This window comes from Hordeum vulgare, chromosome 7H (assembly GCF_904849725.1).
Source record: "Hordeum vulgare subsp. vulgare chromosome 7H, MorexV3_pseudomolecules_assembly, whole genome shotgun sequence".
Classification (NCBI taxonomy): domain Eukaryota; kingdom Viridiplantae; phylum Streptophyta; class Magnoliopsida; order Poales; family Poaceae; genus Hordeum; species Hordeum vulgare.
In genome coordinates, this window is record NC_058524.1 from 134,644,468 (window position 1) to 134,659,403 (window position 14,936).

Here is a 14,936-nt window from a genome sequence, read left to right on the forward strand (position 1 = left end):
TGCCACTGCCTACCGCATCACGGCCCACCACTCAGGTCAGCACCATGCACGGCCTCCAGCATTACTATAAACACCAGAAACTACTTGCAACTCCTGGACCGAGTACTATGCGATTAATAGGCCGAGCGGGGTCATATTTCAGGGCCCAGCATGTGGTAGTATCTTGTCTTGGATTACATACCCGGAACTCAGTTCCTAAGGACGGTTCCAATGTAACAACCCGCCATGTACTCCTACACAGCCTTTCACCGGTACCTTTACCAAATCAAGTTCAACACACAACCTTTGCTCACCGAACACATTCCACATTTCTGTTCATCTCCCAGATGACAGACCATACACAACTCTAAGCATAGCATGCATAGCAGGATAAGGCACATCATAGCTCAAGCAACTACCAGGTATGCTAGGTTGCAAGGTTCGGCTATTTACTGTGACAAGGTTACGTCATGCAAAGGAAGTGGGTTCAACAATCGTGGCAAAAGCAGTTGAAGCATTTGATCTTAATGCAATAATTAGGTGCAGGAGCAAGAACATGGGAGTTATCGGGATGATCAAAGGGGTTGCTTGCCTTGTTGCTCAGAGGAGGAACGATATCCGTCAGACGGATATTCGGTGGAATCCGGGGGTGCGGAGCCTACCGAAATGAATGGCAACATTCAATAACAATCATATGCACTCAAAATGATGCATGAGCATGGCATGAGAATGCAAGGTGATAAGTTATTATTTTCAACATGTATTAGATTTAGAGTTGATTTGAATCGCATTCGAATATCAATTCCAAATGGGGTATTCGGATACCGTTTTAATTGATTCGACCTGATGCTCAGATCAACTTGATGTTAACATGCATGAAATGTCATGTTATGGTACTGATTTGTAATTAGGACAGTGGTGATCATTGTATTCATAATGAAATTTGAATAATTTTCCAAATTCCATTTAAAAAGTAATTATAAGAATTGAATTATTCCTTATTCCACAATTTAGGGTTCTGTAACTTTTTCAAACATAGTTGAAAATAGCATAATCAGAATCCTTGAATTTTTCTGATACTTTTTCTTATATAAATTATTTTCATTGGAGTTACAGATTAATTTCTATGATTTTTACAAGTTTTAGCAATTTCCTGAATTAGTTTTATACTGGAAATTCTATTTATTGCATCAGACTGACGTCAGCAGGTCAGCCGACCTGTTCAGGTCAAACCTGATAGGGGGCCCCACTGGTCAGCCTCTGTGGGACTAATCCCGCGCTGACCAGCCCTAATTGAGGTTTGACTTGGCCTTGGGCCCACTTGTCAGCGAGTGATTAAGTCCTGAGCTGCTGGGTTAGCTTTGCCACGTCGACCCCCACCGGAGGGTGGTCGCCGGCGACCAGGCCCGCGGCGGAGGGCTCGCCGGAGGCGACCTAAACGGCGCTGCACAGCACCAAAACGCACGCGGTTTGCAGCTATGGCACGCTAGCGAAGTGGCCGATCTGGCAGGAGCATCAGGGGAGGCTAGGGTCACCGTAAAAGGCGCCGGCGACGAGCCGGAGCGGCGGCCGAAGCTCGGCCTTCTATGAGAGACGGCTCTAGGGAACGGGGAGGGCAGCTGGAGGGCTCGACACACTCCTGGAGGCTCCAGGAGCTCGAATCCTAGCTCGAGCGTGTGGATCGGACACCACAGAGACGGCGACGACATGGCCGGCGGCGCGGAGCTCTCGGCCTTGCTGGGGAACTAGGCTACGATGCACGGGAGAGCGTGGGGCGAGAGGGGAAACGATGACGAGCTCACGGCGGTTCCGATGGTGCTGAAGAGGGGCTCGGGGATGCGCCGGAGGGAGCGAATCGACGGGAGAGGTCCGGCGGCCGGAGGTGGAAGACGACGGCGTTGGGGGCGATGCAGAGCTTGGGGAAGCTTCGGCTTCTGCAGAGATGACCAGGGCGACGAGGCGGAGCTAACAGACTACTCGGAGGCGGGATCCCATGGCTAGAGGTGCTGCTGCTCGAGCTCGAGCTCGGCTCCAATGGCGGCAGCAAGGAGGAAGAAGAGATCCGGGAGGAGGGAGAGAGCCGAAGCGGGGAATGGATAGGGGAGGCCTCAGGGGGCTTATCCCTGGCCTTGCCAGCGCGAGGAGGCGGCCAGGCAGGCGCACAGGTGCGTGGCCGCGCCGGAGGAGGCGGCGGCCACCTCCTGCTGCCTGCTGGCGCGAGGGAGGGGACGAGCGAGGGAGATGGGTCGGGCCAGGCTAGGCGACAGGTAACTCTTTTCCCTTTTTCTTCTATTTTTGTTTTTTTGTTTTGCTAACTATTGTTTTGCTAATTATTTCAGCTCCAAAACAAAAAGTATAAACTATTTTAGACCTCCTGAAATATTGTTATAACATTCTCAACCATTTCCAAAGTTTTCAACATTTTTGGAAATTTATAGATTCTGATTTCAAATTTAAAGTTTGAAACCAGTGGCTTTTGTATTAGTTTAAAAATGCTTAAGGTGTCAAGAAAATAGTTTTCTCCAATGCTCATTTACTTTCATGATTTATCAGAAAGTTTGAACATTTCTTGAGGCCATTTTGGGTTCATTGATTTGAACTAGTTTGAGGTTTCCTTTAATTGAAATAGTGGCTAGGGTTTTGAGTTTTTCCTTTGCCACTTTGTTGTTTTTGATGAAACTTCTTAGATGCCAATGCAAAGAAGACATGAGCACAAGACTAACTTGCTTAAGGGTTAGGGATGTGACAATTGTGCCTCCACACTGCTCCAAACGGAGATTAGCATCCGCAAGGGTGTGAACTTCGGGATACATCCTCGTCTCCTCGTGCCTCGGTTATCTCTTACCCGAGCCCTTTACTTATGCACTTTACTTTGTGTTAGCCATATTGTTTCTTGTTATATATCTTGCTATCACTTAGTTATTTATATTTCTTAGCATAAGTTGTTGGTGCACATAGGTGAGCCTAGTTATTTTAGATTTTGTGCTTGACTAATTAAACATTAGTTTTATTCTGCATTTGGTCAAGCCTAAACCGTAATTAATTTAAAGCACCTATTCACCCCCCTAGGGGACATCCACGTCCTTTCGGGAGATTTGGCAACATTTGTTTACTCCTTCAAACACCTGGGATAAGACTATTCAAGTACCCATGGAATGGGTCGATTTTATTACGACTGCTTTTATTTCTTCTCATAGATATGATCGGGTAAAGAATTTCTTAGTCTCTAATATGTGCAATATAATTATTCAAGGATCAGGAATCCAATACTTATTCTCATTTCAACTTCCTAAGAAATATGTCTTAATCCCTCCCCCAACTTGTGAATTATAGGGAGATAAGGAAGGACTTGACATGGAGGAACCCTCTTTCCCCCACACCACAATCCAAAGCTTCCTCCTCTGATGTGCAGGTTGAAGTTGAGCATGCCTCTACCACCAGTGCCCTAATGAGCAAGAAATAGAATAAAATAAAGAGTGTCTCTGGTGGAAATAGAGGTAAGAAGAAGTATGAGACTTCAAGGTTTAAATAGGGGTTTCAAATAGAAAACATGTGTTAATAAGAATTGCATGCCATGTAGTTGTGACCCTACTCCATTGCTCGCAAAACTGTTAATAACCTCTCCACTTCCTTTTGCAAGGTGGATGCTAAACTAGTTAGTGAGACACTTCTCACAAAATCAAAGAAAAGGAAGGGAGCTAAGGGCAAGGACAACGAAGAGGGCTCCAAGAGCTCCAGCAACCCTAATGCTTGAAGAAGTAACTAGTTGCTGGTCAATGAGAAAGATTCTTTGGTTTCTTATAACCTTTTGGGATAAGTCTGTAATAAGTCTGCACTCCTTTAAACCTCTCTCTATGGATGTGACTAAAAAACCTGTTCTAAGGGCTCATACCATTTCTCAGTTAAGAGTGTACTTTTGTGCTAATTGCTTTGTTTGGTCCCCTTTTTGTTTCCATATCTATTTTGAATGACTATCATAGAAACTGGAATGTTAGAGGGATTAACTCCTGAGATAAATTGCTTTCTATTTCTAATAAGATAGAAGAATCTGGTTGTTCTATCCTTTGTCTTCTAGAAACCAAAAGAGAACAATCTGATGTTGCATATATTAAGAAGTCCTACCCTAAAAGGCTCAATAAGTTTGAATTTCCGCCTTCAATTGGGGGATCACGGGGTCTGCTGACTGTCTGGAATGATAACATGTTTCATGGCCAAAAGATCTTTCAGAATAAATTCTCCCTGTCAATTCAATTCACCTCAATGCACACTCATGCTACCTGGATTCTCACAAACATTTATGAACCATGCCAACATGAGGAGAAAATGGAATTTATTGAGTGGTTCCATGATATTCAAGCTCCTCATAACATTGATTGCTAATCCTGGGTGATTTTAACTGTATTAGATATCCTGAAAATAGAAATCAATAGAGAGGTATCTTTGATGAGATGTTGCAATTCAATGAAGCAATTAGCAATGTGGGCCTTCTGGAAATTTCTATCAAGGCTAGAAACTTCACTTGGAGTGATATGCAAATATGCCCCTTTCTTGAGAAATTAGACTTGATATTCTCCTCGGAGTCATGGACCATTTCCTACCTAGATACTATGGCATGTGCTCTTGCTAAACCCATCTCTGATCGTATTCCTTGTATAATTAAAATTCGCACATCAATCCCCAAGTCTAGACTATCCAGATTTGAAAATTACTGGTTCAAAAATAGTGATTTCAAATATGTGGTGAAGAATATTTGGTCTCGGGAAGTTAACAAAGAAGATAGTGCAAAAAAATTCACCGCCAAATTTAAGGTTTGGGAAGGGTCTCAAAATCTGGGCTAGGTCTCTATCTTCTTTGTCTGCCTCAGTAAAAGCATGCAGTGAGTTTATCCTTCTGCTAGATATCATTGAAGAATTCAGGGATCTCTCTATAGAAGAATGGAATGGTAGAGGTATTATTAAAGATCACTACCTCCATCTGTTCTCCTTCCATGAAACATATTGGAAACAAAGGGCTACAATTAGGTGGATCAAACTGGGCCAGACTCAGCCCGAAGCCACCCATCACCAGCAAGATCGTTGTTGCACGTCCCAGACCACCTCCGCTCACCTGCCCGAACACTATCTAAAACGCTTCGCCTAGTCGCTCATACAGGGATGTCTTGCTATCCACTCCGTCAGAAGCTGTCATAGAACTCCATGCCTATATCTCACCCATGCAGCCTCACCATTCTCACTCAGCTCGCTCCACACACAAACACCAAATCGTCGCCCGCTGCTTTCGGTGCCTGGCTAGCGACCATCGCATTGATGTCTTTCGGGACCCCGCCCGCTGCTCACAGTGCTGGCGCTTGGCCCATCGCTCGTTCAGGTGCAAAGCTATCCGCCTTCATCCCTTCTTCGCAGTTCTTCCTACCAGTCCGAAGTCTAACCCGGCCTTCCTCCGCAGCAGCGCCATGGCAAACACCACTGGCACCCACACCGCCTCGGGCTCTTCCGCCGGGTCCAATGACAACGCCTCACGCCCGATTTGGTTCGGCCTGCACTGCTACTTCATCGAGAAACACTCCACACAAACGCTTCCGAGGCAGTTCGGCACTGCTACCACCAAAACTCCTCCTCCGACCACGTCAACGGCCACTCGGGTCATCGGCCACCGTTATTCCTTCCCTCCACCAAGCCATCATCCTCTCGGTGGAGTACGCCCGCTCTCGCACCCACACAAGCCTCCCGCACTACCTCCGCTCCTCCTCCCACACCTGAACCAGAACACATGCTTCCACCATACATGCCACCCCCATTGGCCGCTGAGCTGCCGCTGATCGCTCCACCTTCGTGCCTCATTCTGGAGGTGGACCACATGTGCTTTGTGCACCTCGCCTCTCCCATGCATAACCCATTTGGTTTTATCAAATGTGTTCTCGATGCCAAACGCAACAATCCTTCCGTCGTCATCACGTCCTCTTCCCGTGGCGTGACACTGCTGTCCCTCCCCAATCGAGATGCTCGCTGGAACGTCACCAGCTTTGGTGACATCGAGTTCGAAGGGAACACACTTTATGTCGAGCACACAGACAACCGCGCCATGGCCAACTTCGATGACCTCATGGAGATCGGGGCCAACGACTTCCCTCACGAGCTTTGGCATGAGGACGGAGTGAAATACTTCTTCGTGCACCTCGGCTCGGTCTGCGCCCTTGATCAGTACTGCATCGGCGCTGGCAACTTTGTCAACGTGTGCGCGATGGTCATGGTCACCCGCGGCATGCGTCTCCCGCCTGGCATGGTGGTGCTGCTCCCTGGCCGCGACCTCATCATGGTCTCCCTCACCCAACTCGCCTTCCATGCCCACGGGATCGGGCTCGACGACCCGTCACCCTTGTCCTCGGACGATGGCAGCGACTCGGACTCCTACGACTTCCACGACGCCGCCACCCATGAGACGACTCTAGCGAGTTCGCAGATCGGGCTCGAGCGAGAGGCCCTCCTCCCTCTCGGCACGGCTCCATCTGGACCCGTCGCGCCAAAGCTAGCGCCAAAAAGAAACGGTATGAGGCTCTCGCGCCCACCATGATCGCGCTCCAACCGGTTCCAGCCCTGTCGGCTCTCCTCATCCCCACCACGTCATCTGCGCTATCTCCGGTTGCTCCTCTCGCGCCTCACGACACCTTTGCTACCCTCTCCGTCTCCACTGCCACGGCGCACGCATACGACGAGGCTCTCATCCTTCCGGTTGTCTCCAACGTGGTGCCGACACTTCCGGCGCCCTCAACGTCGCCGTCTCAACCACTCTCGGTCGTCCTGCCCACACTGCCCAGGGCTGCCGACAACGCTGCAGTCTCCCCCCACCTCGTCGCACCGGTGGGGCCCAAGGCTTTCTCTTCCTCATCTGCTGCCATCTGCAACCTAGACATCCACGACAATGTCATCCGCAAACGTGTTGTCTACTCCCAGCGCGTCGTCTCCGCTTCAAAGCTGCATCGCAGTGCACGCATCGCCGACCGGGAGACGCCATTCTACTCAACGGCCACACAGAAAGTATCGCGCCTGAAAGCCTCTCGCTTCAACCTAGCCAAGGCGTCCGACCACCTCGTGGCTGCTGTGCACGGCTCGTCCCTTTGTCTCTCTGAGGGGGAGGCATCGGATGCTGACGACGCTGCGGACAAGCTTGCTCACATTGCGCTCGTCTACAGAGCTAACGCCGACGATGCAGACGCTATTCACGCTGCCGGTGCCCTGCCCTCTCCATGATGAGTGCTAGATATGTCGCCAGGAATGCGCGCCCTTGGTAAGGGTGCTTTCGGTCCATCGCGCCAGAAGCCGCACCCATCTCTCGTCCTCTCTGTAATCTCAATAGGTTTAGTTTGTTTATGTGCACCTATAGGGTAGTTTCTCGATGCACCACCTCATGTATTTCCTTGCTGTTTCGCTACCTGGCCTCTGGTGAACCTTTGTTTGCCTATGAATCAATCTAGTTTCTCTGTTATCTCTTGGAATGTGCGTGGACTTGGTGACGAAGATAAGTGCAAAGAAATTCTTTCAGAGCTTATTACGATCAGGCCGTCGGTTGCCCTCCTTCAAGAATCAAGGCTTGAGAACATCCATGTCACTAAGCTTAACTCCTTCTTACCGCGCTTCCTAGAAAAAAATGTCTCTCTCCCTGCCACGGGATCCGCCAGAGGAATTTTCTCTGTTGTTAATTCCCACAACCTAACCCTCACTAATCACTATCGCGGTCTTTCTTCCACTTCTCTTAAATTGTCTTGCCCTCTCTCCGGCACAAAACTCTTGATCTCTAATATCTATGCTCCGTCCCAACGCTCTCTTAAAACCGACTTCCTTCACGAACTCACTCAAATAGCCCCTAATAGTTCCATTCATTGGTTACTTATCGTTGTCTTCAACCTAATCCGGTTCGCTTGCGAGAAGAATAACAACAACTTCCGCTCCTCAGAAGCTGCCACGTTCAACACAACCATCTCAAACTTGCAACTCATCGAGCTTCTTCTTCTCGATCGTACGTACACTTGGTCCAACAAACGGATAAACCCAACTCTTGAACGCATCGACAGAGCCTTTTTTAACCTCGCCTGGGATGACCGGTTTCCTAACACTACGCTTTCCTCCCTAACTCGTTTCTCCTCCGACCACGTTCGTCTCATGGTCAACATCTATTCTCATATCCCTCGCTCCCGACTTTTTCGTTTTGAGTCCTTCTGGGCCCTTCACCCGGCATGCAAATGTATCTTCACTAAGGCATGGAACCGACCTCTTCCGGCTATCAAATCCGACCATGCACTCGCCTCTGCCATCAAGCGCACTAGGGCAAACCTCAAAAGTTTTTCCAAAACACTTAGACCAGTACACCAACATGAGATTCACTACAAACTAATTATACACAGGATCGACCGTCTGGAAGAAAAAAGAACCCTTTCTCGGCCCGAGGCTTCCCTCAGACTCGTTATTGTCACCACTCTCCAATGAGCTATTAGACAGAAAGTCCTCTTCTGGAAACAAAGGGGAAAGGTTAAAGCCACAATCGACGATGACGAGAACAAAAAAAAATTCATGTCTATGCCTCTCAAAGGTTCCGCAAGAACAACATCGCAATCCTCGAAGACAATGGTGTAGAGTTCTCTGCCCATGATAATAAAGACGCCATCCTTCACAACTTCTTCCACAACCTGTTGGGCACGAAGAGAATGCCAACATGGCACTTCCCCCTCGCCGACCTTTACCCGACGCATCTTCCTCAACTTCGACACTTAGACTCAGACTTCTCTACTCAGGAAATTAAGGACGCCTTCTTTCAGATGAATGTCAACGCAAGCCCGGGGCCTGATGGGCTAGGACCAGGTTTCTACAGACGATTCTGGCACAACATCAAGCTTACGATCCTACCCTTCTTTCATGACTTTGCCAACCTTCGGGTGGATGTTGAGCGCTTTAATAGGGCCCATATGATCCTCCTCCCCAAAAATGACTCGGCCATAACTCCTAAAAACTTCAGACCCATATCCTTGCAAAACTGCCCTCTCAAGGCGATCGCAAAGGTTATTACCAACAGGATAAAACCCATCATTCCTCTCCTTGTCCATGGGGACCAAAGTGGTTTCATATCGGGCAGGTGCATTGCCGAAAACTTTATCTATGCTGCTGACCTTCTAACTGCTTGTCACATTAGGAAGGCGCCCACTATAGTGCTCAAACTCGACTTTCACAAAGCTTTCGACTCAATAAGTTGGGACTCGCTCCTTGTCATCTTGCTTGCTAGAGGTTTCCCATCAAAATCTATTGACTGGATCGGAACGTTGCTTATCTCCAGTAGGACGGCGGTTGTCCTTAATGGAAAGCCAGGCCCATGGTTTAAATGTCAAAACAATCTCTGACAAGGTGACCCCATGTCCCCCTACCTTTTCATAATCATCGCCGACCTTCTTCAACGCTTGATCTTTAGGGCTTTCTCTCCGGGCCAGCTCTGCCACCCCATATACATGGATCGTCCGCCTACTGTGCTTCAGTATGCCGACGGCACTCTAATCATAGCCCACGCCTCTTCCTAAGCCACGACCACCCTCAAAGATATTCTAGACAAGTTTTCCCTAGCTACCAGTCTTACCATCAACTTTCACAAAACCACCCTCGTCCCGCTCCACATGGATACCATCACTACCCAAAACATCGCCTCCACCTTCGGCCACGACATTTCAGCCTTCCCCCAAATTTACCTTGGCTTACCTCTCTCACACATGCGCCTACCATACTCTGCCTTTGAACCCATCATCTAGCGCTTCCTAAATTACTTATCAGGTTGGGCGGCAAAATTGCTCTCTCGCGGCACGAGACTAACACTTATCTCATCTACTCTCGACACCCTTGCTACCCATTTCATGTCCAATTTTCGGCTACCAAAAAAATCATCAAAAGGCTTGACGCTATCCGTCGGTCCTTCTTTTCGGCTGCTGACGAAAATTGCTCTGGAGCCAGGTGCCTGATAGCTTGGAAAAATGTCTGCACCCCAAAAACTATCGGTGGCCTAGGCATAAAAATGCTGATGCTCTAGAACGATTGCCTTCTCATGAAATTTGCCTTCAAGCTACTCCAAAAACAAGACTTACCTTGGGTCAACTGGTTCTTCCAACATTACTCTCTCGACTTCAAAAGCAAACCCCACATACCCTCCTACCTTTGGAAAATCATAAACAAACAACTTCCAGCCCTACACAAAATCTCCTTTGTCCTTACCAATAACGGCACCTCCACCTTCTTCTGGCTTGACACTTGGCTTACTCGAACTCCGCTCGCAGACACCTACCCACACCTCTTCTCCCACTCCACATCACCCTATGTCCTGGTATCACAAGTCATGCATAACGGTTTACTCGCTACTCTTCGGAACCGCCTAACAAATGTTGCTTCTCTCGAGCTTGCGTCTGTTTTGTGATGTTGCCATGAACGACGCGCCCGACGACAGGTTCCTCACCCACGGCTCCTTGTTCTCCTCCAGGTGCGCCTACTCGTTGCTCTCCTCCGACCATGAGATCGATCTCAACGCTGGGTACATCTAGAGCTCTAAGGCACCTATAAAGGTCAGAATCTTCGACTGGCTTCTCTACCATGACAGGTTGAGCACGATGGCAAACCTACATCATAAGACCATTACCTCTCATCCGGACTGTCCACGGTGCGCTATCTCTCATGAGGACGCATTACACATCTCCATCCTTTGCCCATACGCGGTTCAGGTATGGGCACTCCTAGGGTTGCAGCCCCCTTACTCCATAGATCGCCTTTGGGAGACTACGACACCGGTCGGCCTCGACATCAACATCTGGCCTACCGTCGCCCTCGCCATTCTCTGGAAGTTGTGGGACTCCAGGAACGCTCAGGTCTTTCGAAACGAGCTACACAAACCACAAATTACTCTTTGGAACATCATTTCGAACATTACATTTTGGGTCCTAATATTTAAGGACTCTGTTTGTAGGGAGGCTGCCATGTCTTGACGGTTATACCTCTCATCTCCATGTAATCTATGATGTAACCTGCCCTCGGGCCTTTGAGTAATATATTCAGGTGGGGACTCTCCCCCACCCGGTGATTATTCAAAAAAAATATGAAAAATTTCCAAGCTAAAGCAACCCTCAAATACAGAGAAAATCATATATCCATGATTCAAGAAGAACATGGAAATGAAGTCCAGGAGCACCAACGAAAAGCTGCTGATTTATAGAGGATTTTAAGCAGAGACTTAGCACCACTACACACACCTATCAGACTTTCAATCTTGAGGATTTGTCGCCCAGATGTGAAAACTTGAGAGAGCTGGAGGAACCTTTTAGCAAAAAATAAATTGATGATGTTGTAGCTGAACTACACAATGACAAAGCACCAGGTCCTGGTGGCTTCAATGGGGATTTCATCAAAAAATGTTGGAATATCACTTGTGAGGATTTTTATGAGCTCATTAAATATTTACACCAAGGCAAAGTAAAATTACATAGCATCAGCAGCTCTTACATCACTCTTGTCCCCAAGAAAGACATTCTAGTTTCAACCAATGATTTTAGGCCAATCTATCTGCCCAATTGTACTATTGAAATCATCACAAAATTGCTCACAAATAGGCTCAAAAAAGTCATTCTGAAGTAGGTTCACATTAATCAATATGGCTTCTTAAAAGATAGATCCATACAAGACTGTCTGGCTTGGGATTTTGAATACCTTCACTAGTGCCATCAATCTAAGCAAGAGATCATCATTCTGAAATTGGACTTTGAGGAAGCTTTTGATATAATTGACCAGGAGTTCATGCTAAAAGTAATGAGAGCCAGAGGCTTTGGACAGACTTAGATTAGTTGGATGCAAAACATTTTTTCTTTTGGAACCTGTGCAGTACTCCTTAATGGAATTCCACGAAAGATCTTCCATTGTAAGAGAGGAATTAGACAGCCAGATCCCTTATCACCCTTACTCTTTGTTCTAGCAGGGGATTGCTGCAATAAATTGAAAATGAAGCCATGAGAAACAACATTATTTATGCTCCTTTGCAAGCCAATTCATGCCCAGATTTCCCTCTAATCCAATATGCTCATGACACAATTCTGGTGCTCCCTACTGACATCAATCAAGTATCCCAGATCAGAAATTTGCTGCTTCATTTTGCTGCCCAAACAATCCTTAAGGTTAACTACAACAAAGCAATGGTCATTCCAATTAATGTTATCAATGGAAAGGAAATATAAAGATTTATGTCGTAACACATATCTGAACATATTACACACCTAACCTTGTATCACAACGGCAATAGACATACATGTAATTGTGGATGAGCATGTTCCTCTTATTTAATATGTCAAAGTTAAATTGAAAATAAGAAATCATTCATGAATAGGCACATGAATCTAGAAGACTGTTGAGTATAAAAGTGGTAAACAAACATGTATATGTGCAAACCTATGATAATCAAGCTAATGCGCAACAGTCCCTCCTCTCTAATTCTCCACAAAACACACACACACACACACACACACAAAAGAGAAGTAGGAGTGCACACAGTAGACTGATAACCAAAAATCATATTAGCCACAATTATGCAATCAGGTAGTTTCCTGGATTCAGGTAACATTCAGGAAAAAAAACAGGTGTTAACTGAAGTCAAAGAATCACCTCATAGACGGAGCTACAACTACAAAGACAAGTATTTTTATCTGCACAGTGCATCTCAAAAGCTAATGAGCTTAACAGAGCAACAAATGCGAGTACCAGACTTACTTGAGTGCCTCTGTAAAACTCGAGAAGCTGGTACTGCTTTTTGTAAGCCGGACCAATCAACAATATGCACTTCTTGCCAAAGAAAAAAATTGAAAGGCAGGAAACATACAAGGAAAAACAAACAAATGAGCGAACACTTAGTGTGCATCCTATGCCACAGTTAGAGTAAGTTGGACGAGAAATCATCAGCTTAAGCAGGCCTCGGTCCTCGAAGAAGATGTCCAAGATGGCTATCATCAGTTCATCACCAGCCTGCACCCAAGATACAGAATGACGCACCTATCAACGATGTACATGTGCAGATCGTTATAGAATAGAGATGAAGCAGAGGATGGGAGTTGGGAAGAGCCTTACAAGTGCACGCATCTAAGGCCCTGTTTGGTTCCAAATAAGTCACCAACTTATAAGTTAAAAAGTGCAAAAAGTGACTTATTTTGCTAAAAAGGTCCAACTTATAAGTCACCCCAACTTATAAGTCATAAGTTGCTCCACCCCAACTTAAAACTTATAAGTCACTTACTTTTGGGTGGGTCCCACCACTTTTTCAGCCAGCCCACAGCCCATCCCACCCGTGACCACCGCGCACCTCACGCACCGCGCACCCCATGCCTCCCCATCGCACATCCCAGGCACCGCGCACCCCAGCCTCCATTGCGAGCTCGCCGCCGCCACCCTCCATCGCGAGCTCGTCGCCGCCGCCCTCCATCGCGAGCTTGCCCCGGCCGGATCCGCTTGCCTCCGCCCGGATCCGCTCGCCTACTCCGCTCGCCGCCCGGTCTCCACCATGGTCGGTAGGAGCTTCGCCGCCCTTTTCCAAGATTCCCAAGGCACCAACGAGGAAGAGGACTTCTTTGCTGACGGCACCCAGGTCGGGAACTACTCCCCACCGATTCGTGCGGCTGCTGCTCCGTTCCGTGCTCCGGCGGCTGGAGGCTTCTCTCCGCGTGTGGGTGGCCTGGGCGCGGCGATTGGAGGTCTGGGCGCGGTGACTGGAGGCCTGGGTGCGGCCCCGACCTTCCTCGATCCGCCAGCGCCGGGGGGGACTGGACCTGAACTCCGAGGCGGCGGCATTTCCTACACAATCGGAGTACCAGCATGTTCTGCAGCCCCAGGAGGCTCCTCCCCGTCGACGCAGCGGCAAGCATGTGGTGGCCATGGCTGGACGCGGTCGATGTGCGGGCTGAGGCGCAGGTGGCCGAGGAACCTCATCCAGCGCCGGCATGCCTCCTCGTCCAGCAAGGTCAGGGGCTGGTCGCGGTGGTGGTGTAGTCAAGCGCGGCAGGTCCCTGACCAATGCCGCAAGCGCTCAGACTGGAGGCCACATTGACCTGGACGACGACGAGGAAGGCTTCTACTGTACCAACTTCAACATGCTCCAGAAGTCCGACGAGGAAGAAGACGACTCGGATGAGGTAACATTTGCAGTACTCATGTGTTTCACAATTGCAAAGTATCACATGGTATCGTTTTGTAATCGAGTTGCAATGCATGACAGCGTGGCTTTGATAATGCTAAATGGAATGAACCAAGGCTAGAACTCTTTTTAAAATTAGTCATTCGCGAGATTAGTGACGGGAACCGCCCAAACAATCAAATGGCTCCTGTTGGGTGGAAGAACATATGCAGAGATTTTCGTAGATCTTGTGGACAGAAATATAACGTGAAGGCTATGAAGAATAGGTATACCCAAGCAAAGGTCTTGGCGACTTACTAGAAAGAGGTGCAGGTGAAGTCCAGTGGACTAGGCCGAGGTCCAAATGGTGAAATCCTGGCAAGCGAGTCATGGTGGCAAGCTAATACCAAGGGGAGAACCGAGTGCTACAGAGTATTTGTATTTGTATTTGTACGCATATTTGAAATGTATTTGTAAAATGAAATGGCGGGAAGAGAAGAATGGCGAAAAAAAAACAGGATGAAAAGGTGTGGTCAGGTGACAACCAAACAGGGGTGACTTATAAGTCACTGGTTTAAGTCACCTGACTTATTGGAACCAAACAGGGTCTAATCTTGTGGATCTACACTGGCATCATCGCTTGTACCATAGAGCTCGCCGGTGCGGCAACCTATGTCGATCTCGTCGGTGCCAAATCCAATGTCGACGTTCATGACGGTTGTGAACTCATCGGTGCAGCTACAGTTAGTGCCACCCTCTCCTATCGCCCCCTTGCGGGACCCTCGTGAGGGCGT